The sequence below is a fragment of the Acinonyx jubatus genome, chromosome X (assembly GCF_027475565.1).
Source record: "Acinonyx jubatus isolate Ajub_Pintada_27869175 chromosome X, VMU_Ajub_asm_v1.0, whole genome shotgun sequence".
Lineage (NCBI taxonomy): Eukaryota > Metazoa > Chordata > Mammalia > Carnivora > Felidae > Acinonyx > Acinonyx jubatus.
In genome coordinates this window covers 19,853,756-19,861,800 of record NC_069389.1, presented here as the reverse complement: position 1 = coordinate 19,861,800, position 8,045 = coordinate 19,853,756, and the positions used below count along the sequence as shown (strand labels likewise).

At 42.1% G+C, this 8,045-nt stretch overlaps 1 pseudogene; it reads left to right on the top strand.

Moving 5' to 3' along the window:
- Positions 1-2,388: 2,388 nt before the first annotated feature.
- LOC113597770 (uncharacterized) lies at positions 2,389-2,483 on the top strand (annotated as a pseudogene).
- The last annotated feature ends 5,562 nt before the right edge of the window (positions 2,484-8,045 follow it).

Below are 8,045 nucleotides of genomic sequence, written 5' to 3'. Positions count from 1 at the left end.
CGTGTTTATGTTACATATATTTTACCACTAGGAAAAAAGATTCACTCATGTTGTTGAGTGAATCAATAGATCTTTCCTTCTTATCACAGCTTAGCATCCCATTGTATGCATGGACCAGTTTATCCATTCACCTGTTAAAGGACATCTGGTAGTTTCTGATGAATAAAGCTACTGCAAGCATTTGCATACAAGTTTTTGTGTGCACATAAATTTTCCATTAACTTGGCTATTAAAGAAAACTCATAGGTATGCATAGCTTTCAGGACGTGGGGTTGCAATATAAATATCATTACCAGGGAAACACATTATTAAGTAATACAAACAAAAAGAATTACAGGCTTTTTAAGGCCAAAGTTTCGTTCACAGAACAAGCCGTAAGTTCTGAGTTCCAGATGTGTTACAAGTCTCCTTCATTAGTAATAACATTTTCAAGGACATATCAAGAAACCAGAAAATCTTATCCTGTTGCTGGGATTTCTTACACCAGCAGCTAGGACAGCCTGTGGTTTTCAAGACCAAATGCTGAAATTCCATTATTTCGAACTGAAAGAAATAAAGACAGACCTAGGAAGTTTAAAACTCACTACGGAAAGGAAAAGGGCAAAATAGAATTATAAACAATTGGAATATTAGCATGGAATGTTATCCATCCTACAGTGTGAATAGCAAAAACCGACAATATCTGAATTTCTGGTTGATTATATTGGCAATCCATTCACCCCTAGTCCTTAGCACTGTCGCCACGAAACTTTTTCAATTAATTTTATGAAGTCATTAAAACTTACTTGTTTTTTCCAACAGATGTGCAGTGACACCTCTGTCAGTGGACTTCTGCCAAACATAAAAGTAGCAAAATTTTTCCCTAAGGGACCAAAGCTACAGAAGAATAATTGCAAGTCGTAGCCCTCAATGCAAAATCAGGTACAAGTCACATACTAGCCAAAAGGCTTATAAAACTAACTGCAAAGTGCATAATAAGTATTAGTTGGGGGTTGAGATTTTTCTCCTATTTACAAGCGAACAAATTAGCCTGTTACCATTTCCTGGATGCCAGCAGCATGGTAAGCAGTATGAGCCTCATTAGCTTATTTGTGTGGGTTCCCCACTCCCCAGATCCCGCAGGGGCCAGGCAGAGGAGCCCAGATAGACCCACTGTGTACATACTGTGAGTACTTTGGCATTGCAGCTGAGGAAAACTGGCCTTGGGGAGCTCACATCTTTTACAGCAAACCCATTATTTGTTCAGAAGGAGATATCACCTCCTCCCTCAAGGCAGTTCCCTACAAAGGAAGCCCTGAGAAGCGGCTCCTGCAAGAGGGTCTGAGTCTCGCATTCCAGGCATGTAAAACGAGCACAAGCAGTGACGCTCTGGGCTGTGACAGATAGTACGTCGCAAAAATAGTGTGCCCAGAGAGAAAGGGCTGTGTATCCTTCCACTGGAAGTGGACAATAGGAGGTACGAGCAAAGTTTTGCTCCTAGGAAGAGTTTCCTTCACTCCTGTCTTTCAGGGGCTAGAATGCACCCACTTTTCAGCTGGTGCCAGCAAATGTGTGTAAACCGGGCCTGTGCTTTACCTGATAACCAGTCATAGATAACTCCCTGGAAAGTCCTAAATGTGGGTTAAGGGAGAAGTAAATCAGGAGCAAGCGCCATGAGAGTTTAAAACACTTCTTCATGCAGTTTGCTTGTGCCTCCTGACCAGCTTGGACTCAATTGTGTTTATATAGCGCTACCATTTTCTTTATTTTTATTTTTTTTAATGTTTATTTTTGAGAAAGAGACAGAGTGCAAGTGGGAGAGGGGCAGAGAGAGAGAGGGAGACACAGAATCCAAAGCAGGCTCCGGGCTCTGAGCTCTCAGCACAGAGCCTGATGTGGGGCTCGAACTCACAAACCGCGTGATCATGACCTGAGCCCAAGTCGGACACGTAACTGACTGAGCCACCCAGGCGCCCCTAGAGCTACCATTTTCTAATGGAATACTGTTGTCACATCCAATTTTATGTTTCCATGGATCAGATGACACTCACTTTCTGATGGTCATTACAAGAGGCCCACCTCACTCTCCTTTCACCTTCCAGATTTCCTGCCCATGCTTTCCATTGAGTGAACCTACCCAGAAGCTGGAGGGCAAGGAAACCTATTGACATGGTCCCTTCCTACGGCACAGAGCAGGTAGAGAGGGTGGAGTGAATCTGGAAAGGAAAATGTAAGGTACCTAGCACAGCCCATAAATGGCATTGATGTCACTGGCGTGATTTTCTAAAACATTAAGCCATTCTTGGTAAAGCTCCAAACAAAACAACAGACACTCCTTTCAATTTACACAGTAGTTCCATTCCTGGAAAATTCCAGGGTATAAAACCATGCAAAAAATACTTCGAGTTATGCTCACTTCAGCAGCAATATACTAAACTTCAGAAGACAGGCATGGCCCCTGCACTAGAATGACATGCAGGTTTGTAAAAGCCTTCCATATTTTTAAAAACACATTTCAGAAAGAGAAAAAAAGTATGTTGAGTTTACATGTAAAATGAGATCAGGTTTAGGTTCAGATAATGACAAATAAGTTTTTCATATACACGAATGTCTAGGGGGACATTTGAAAATTATGTAAGATGTAGGAAAATTCATCCTTGTAAGAAAGTCACATGCACTGAATGACATATGACATTCTTGGCTTCTGTCCAACTAACCAACAGAAGATCCCAGCCAGGGGATTCATGTGAGTCACTGCAACAACCAAAGGAGCCCCATGTGTTTTCAAAGTAGACCCTTGTGTGGTACTGCCCCTAGTGAGACCCACTCTCCTAAGGTGAAACACTCATCCTGGCAGAATTTGAGTTTGATTCTTCATCCACTTAGCATCTGGAGGCAACACTCAATGGAAGAAATTACTTCTCCAATTATGGATTCTTGCTCAATCCAACATACACAAGTCTCTGATCCAAACTTGTGGGTCAGTTACCAAACACTTACTGCCATTTCTGGTGATGTATAATTGTGAATTTGAATTTTCTGATTTAGTATAAATACAAAGTAAGAAGATAACGGAATGTGAAACTCAAACTTCACATGGAGCCAGATAAAAGTTTATAAATAACCACGTTTTGTGTCATTTGATATCAAACTATAACATTTTTCTACTTTTTTTTTAGTTTATTTTGAGAGAGAGAGAGAGAGAGAGAGACAGACAGAGACAGAGAGAACACAAGCGGGGGCGGGGGGGGGGGTGGGCAGAGAGAGAGAGAATCCCAAGCAGGCTCTGTGCCATCACCACAGAGCCATTTGAGTGACTTGATCTCGTGAATTGTGAGATCATGACCTGAGCTGAAACCAAGGGTCAGACTGACTGAGTCACCCAGGCGCCCCACATTTTTCTACTTTTAACTAATATATTTTAAGTAATACATCCACATTATATAAAAATACAAAAATATATAGGGGCACCTGATCTCATGGTTCATGACACGAGCCCAGTGTCGGGTTCTTTGCTGATGGTATGGAGCCTGCTTGGGATTTTCTCTCTCTCTCTCTCTCTCTCTCTGTGCCCCCCCACCCTCACAGGAATTCATGTGAGTGCTCTCTTTCTCTCTCTCTCTCAGAATAAATAAACTTAAAAAAATACAAAATATATAAACAAAAATTAAAAATAAAAACATCACATTCTGTGGTAGACAGAATAATTGCCCCCCTCAAAGATGTTCATGACCTAGGGGCGCCTGGGTGGCGCAGTCGGTTAAGCGTCCGACTTCAGCCTGGTCAAGATCTCGCGGTCCGTGAGTTCGAGCCCCACGTCGGGCTCTGGGCTGATGGCTCGGAGCCTGGAGCCTGTTTCCGATTCGGTGTCTCCCTCTCTCTCTGCCCCTCGCCCGTTCATGCTCTGTCTCTCTCTGTCCCAAAAATAAATAAACGTTGAAAAAAAAAATTAAAAAAAAGATGTCTATGACCTAATCCCCGGAAACTGTGAATGTTATGGTAAAAGAGACTTTGCAGATGTGACTAAATTAAGGATCTTGAGATGGGCAGATTGTCCTGGATTATCCAAGTGGGCCCAATGTAACCACGAGTGTCCTTAGAAAAGGGAAGCAGGAAGGTCAGAGGAGGGTCAGAGGACAGAGAAGATGACGTGATAATAAGAGCATATATTGGAGTGATGCAACCAGAACCAAGGAATGCAAGCAGCCTCAAGAAACAGAAAGATGTAAGCAATGGATTCATTCCTAGAGCTTCCAAAAGGAACCAGCCCTGCAGACACCTTGGTTTTAGTCTCATAAGCCTCTTTATACTTCTGACCTCCAAAACTGTAAAAGAAGAAATTTGTGTTCGTTTAGGCACTAGCTTTGTGGTAATTTGTTACAACAACAATGGGAAACTCATAAACGTTCACCACCCCCACCCCCCACCTTGTTAGCACCTTGGTACCTGGACTACTTCCAGATCTTTTCCTGTACCATTATGTGTGTGTATGTGTGTGTGTGTACTTCTCACAAAATCGGATCACAGTCAGGTCACATGCTATTTTATAACTCACTTTGTAAATTTTTTTAAATGTTTTACTTATTTTTGAGAGAGAGAGAGAGAGACAGAGCACAAGTGGGGAAGGGGTAGAGAGACAGGGAGACACAGAATCTGAAAAGGCTGCAGGCTCTGAGCTGTCAGCACAGAGCCCGACGCGGGGCTCGAACTCACGGACCGTGAGATCATGACCTGAGCCGAAGTCGGACGCTTAACCCACTGAGTCACCCAGGCGCCCCATAGTACTTCATGGTTTAAAACTAATTTTTTTGTGTCAAAGTTTCTCTAATAAATTTTGGAATGGCGGTCAATTAACAGAAGTTTAGGCAAAATTACCATACGAATTATTTGTTTCTTACTAACAATGTTTATTTACCCAAACAAAGCACATCTATGCTTTTAGAATGTTTTTTGAAAACAATGCAGTTTGATTCTTCATATTTTTTAAATGTTTATTTATTTATGAGAAAGAGAAGGCGGTGAGCCTGTGCGCGCACGTATGAGCAGTGGAGGGACAGAGAGAGAGACACACAGAGAATTCGAAGCAGTTCTGAGATGTCAGCACAGAGCCCAAGGTGGGGCTCAAACTCACAAACCACGAGATCATGACCTGAGCCAAAGTCGGATGCTTAACCGACTGAGCCACCCAGGTGCCCCTGATTATTCATATTTTCAAGAAACGTGTCAAATAGAATTCAAAGTCCAAGCTCTGGACAACCACTTATGATGAACAAATATGTCCCTAATCTAAGCCAATCACTCTCGTCTTTAATATCTAGTAACATATATTTAATTTTTAAAATTATACAAGTAAATCTGTATTTCTTTTATTTCTGGTAAAAAGTTAAATGCTGTTAAATGTCCACTGGAAGTAATGTTATGAATGTTGATAAAAGAAAAAGTACTCAAGTTCATTTTGGTTTTGGGGGATTTTTTTTTTTTGGATTTGTTTTGTTTTGTTGTTTGTTTTTGAGAGAGAGAGCGTGCAAGTGGGGGAGAGGGGCAAAGAGAGGGAGAATTCCAAGCAGGCTCCACGCTGAGTGTGGCTCGATCCCACAAACCTGGTGGGATCACGACCTGAGCCAAAATCAAGAGTCAGATGCTCAACCAACTGAGCCATCCAGGCACCCCACTCAGATTTATTTTGAATACTTGTCTATTACTCTCAGGTTTAGCATAAGACGTTGTAGAACAAATAATTCAGCCTGACAAAAGCCATTTCCCAAAAGTACTACTTCCAGTCATAATTTCTCTATTGAATGAGACTTAACAGTAAATATTGTGAACTTTCTCACAACCACTCTGCACATGAATCAGTAAGTATAACTATAATGTATCTTCTAGAAGGTAGCAGGGCTGGCCTTACAGAAGCTTGAGGAATAATGGGTAGGTTCTTTGACCAAAAATATCATACCCACTAAAAAAGAAATTAAGTTATTTAAGTCAAAGACTTTTCTGGTACAGCTTCACATGTTCTTTAAAACTCTGTTCTGGGGTGCCTGGGTGGCTCAGTTGGTTAAGCGTCCGACTTCAGCTCAGGTCGCGATCTCGCAGTCCATGAGTTCGAGCCCCGCGTCGGGCTCTGGGCTGATGGCTCAGAGCCTGGAGCCTGCTTCCCATTCTGTGTCTCCTTCTCTCTCTGCCGCTCCCCCGTTCATGCTCTGTCTCTCTCTCTCAAAAATAAATAAACGTTAAAAAAAATTAAAAAAAAATAAATAAAACTCTGTTCTATGTCCTGAAACTTTTTTCTGTATTAGTAATGCACTGAAGAGGCTGAAGGAATCTTGAAAAATGGGACTGGGTTTTATTTATTTTTCTGTCCTTGGGTCTAGTACAAAACCTGGCGCATTTTTTTTAACTTTTTTCTTTTTTTTTTAAGTTTATTCATTTTTGAGAGAGAGAGAAAGAGTGCACACGTGAGCAGGGGAGGGACAGAGAGAGGGAGAGAGAGAATCCCAAGCAGGCTCTGGGCCACTAGCACAGAGCCTGATGCGGAGCTCAAACCCACAAATCGTGAGATCATGCTCTGAGCTGAGATCAACAGTCAGACGCTTAAGTGACTGAGCCACACAGGAACACTATAACACTTGGTCGAGCCCCAACACAGAGGCAGCAGTTTGAAAAGCACGTGGGTTACACGTGAAGGTGATTTGTTGACTAACTTTAGGGCATGTGCTGGAAGGGCAAAGATCTTTAGGAGCTTTCTCTGGAAACGGAAGTTTTGGCAGGCACCATTTATCTTATCCTCCTTCAGCCTAGCTAGCCAGATGCTTGTGGGGGTCAGTTCTGACAGTCTCTACCTACCTTGCTAGCACCTATTACCCCACTCTGGCATTCACCTATAGACATGCCATGGCAGGTGCCTCTCCAAAGCAACTCCTACCCCACCACACCTGGTGGGCAGCTTCAGTTGGGACTGGCTTCCCCCCAAAGCAACTACCTCCCCGCTACACCTGGCAGGCAGCCCCAGTGGTATTGCATCCCTCCAAAGTGACTCCTGCCCCAGGAAGTGAGCGGGGGGGGGGGGGGGGGGGAGCCAGCCCTGTCTGCCAGTGCAACCATAGCAGGTGTGGCCTGGTTCTGGAAACCAGGGGAGACTGCACTACTCGGCACCACAGGATACCTTCTAAATAAGGCCACTACTTTCAAGAATAGGAGATGTAGCTGATCTACTTAATACATAGAAATAAACACAGAGAGTCAGACAAAATGAGGAGACAGAGAATATGTTCCAAACAAAAGAACAAGACAAAATCTCAGAAAAAGAACAAAACAAAATGGAGATAAGCAATCTACCTGATAAAGAGTTCCAAGTAATGGTCATAAAGATACTCGCTGGACTTGACAGAAGACTGACAACTTCAACAAAGAGACAGAAAATATAAAACAGAACCAACCAAACCTGAAGGATACAGTAACTGAAATGAAAAATACACTACGAGGAATCAACAGCTTATTAGAGTATGCAGAGGAACAAATCAGTGATCTGGAAGACAAGGTAATGGAGAGCATCCAACCTGAATAGCAAAAAGAAAAAGTAATTTCTAAACATCATGAGAAATGAAGGGATCTCTACAACACCATCAGTTGTACTAACATTCACATTATACGGGCCCCAGAAGAAGAAGACAGAGAAAGGGGCATAAAACTTATATGAAGAAACAATAGCTGAAAACTTCCCTAACCTGGGAAACAAATCAGACATCCAGGTCCACAAAGCACAGAAAACCCCAAACAAGATGAACCCAAGGAGGTCCACACCAAGACACATAATAATTAAAATATCAAAAATTAAAAATAAAGAATTTCAAAAGCAGCAAGGGAAAAGCAAATAGTTATGTATAAGAAAAACCCTATAGGGTTATCAGCTGATTTTTCAGCAAAAAATTTTCAGGCTAAGAGGGAGGGGCATGATATATTCAAAGTCCTAAAAGGAAAAAAACATACAACCAGCATGGTTATCATTCAGAATTGAAGGAAAGATAGAGTTTCTTAGATAAACAAAAGTTAAAGGAGTTTATCACCAC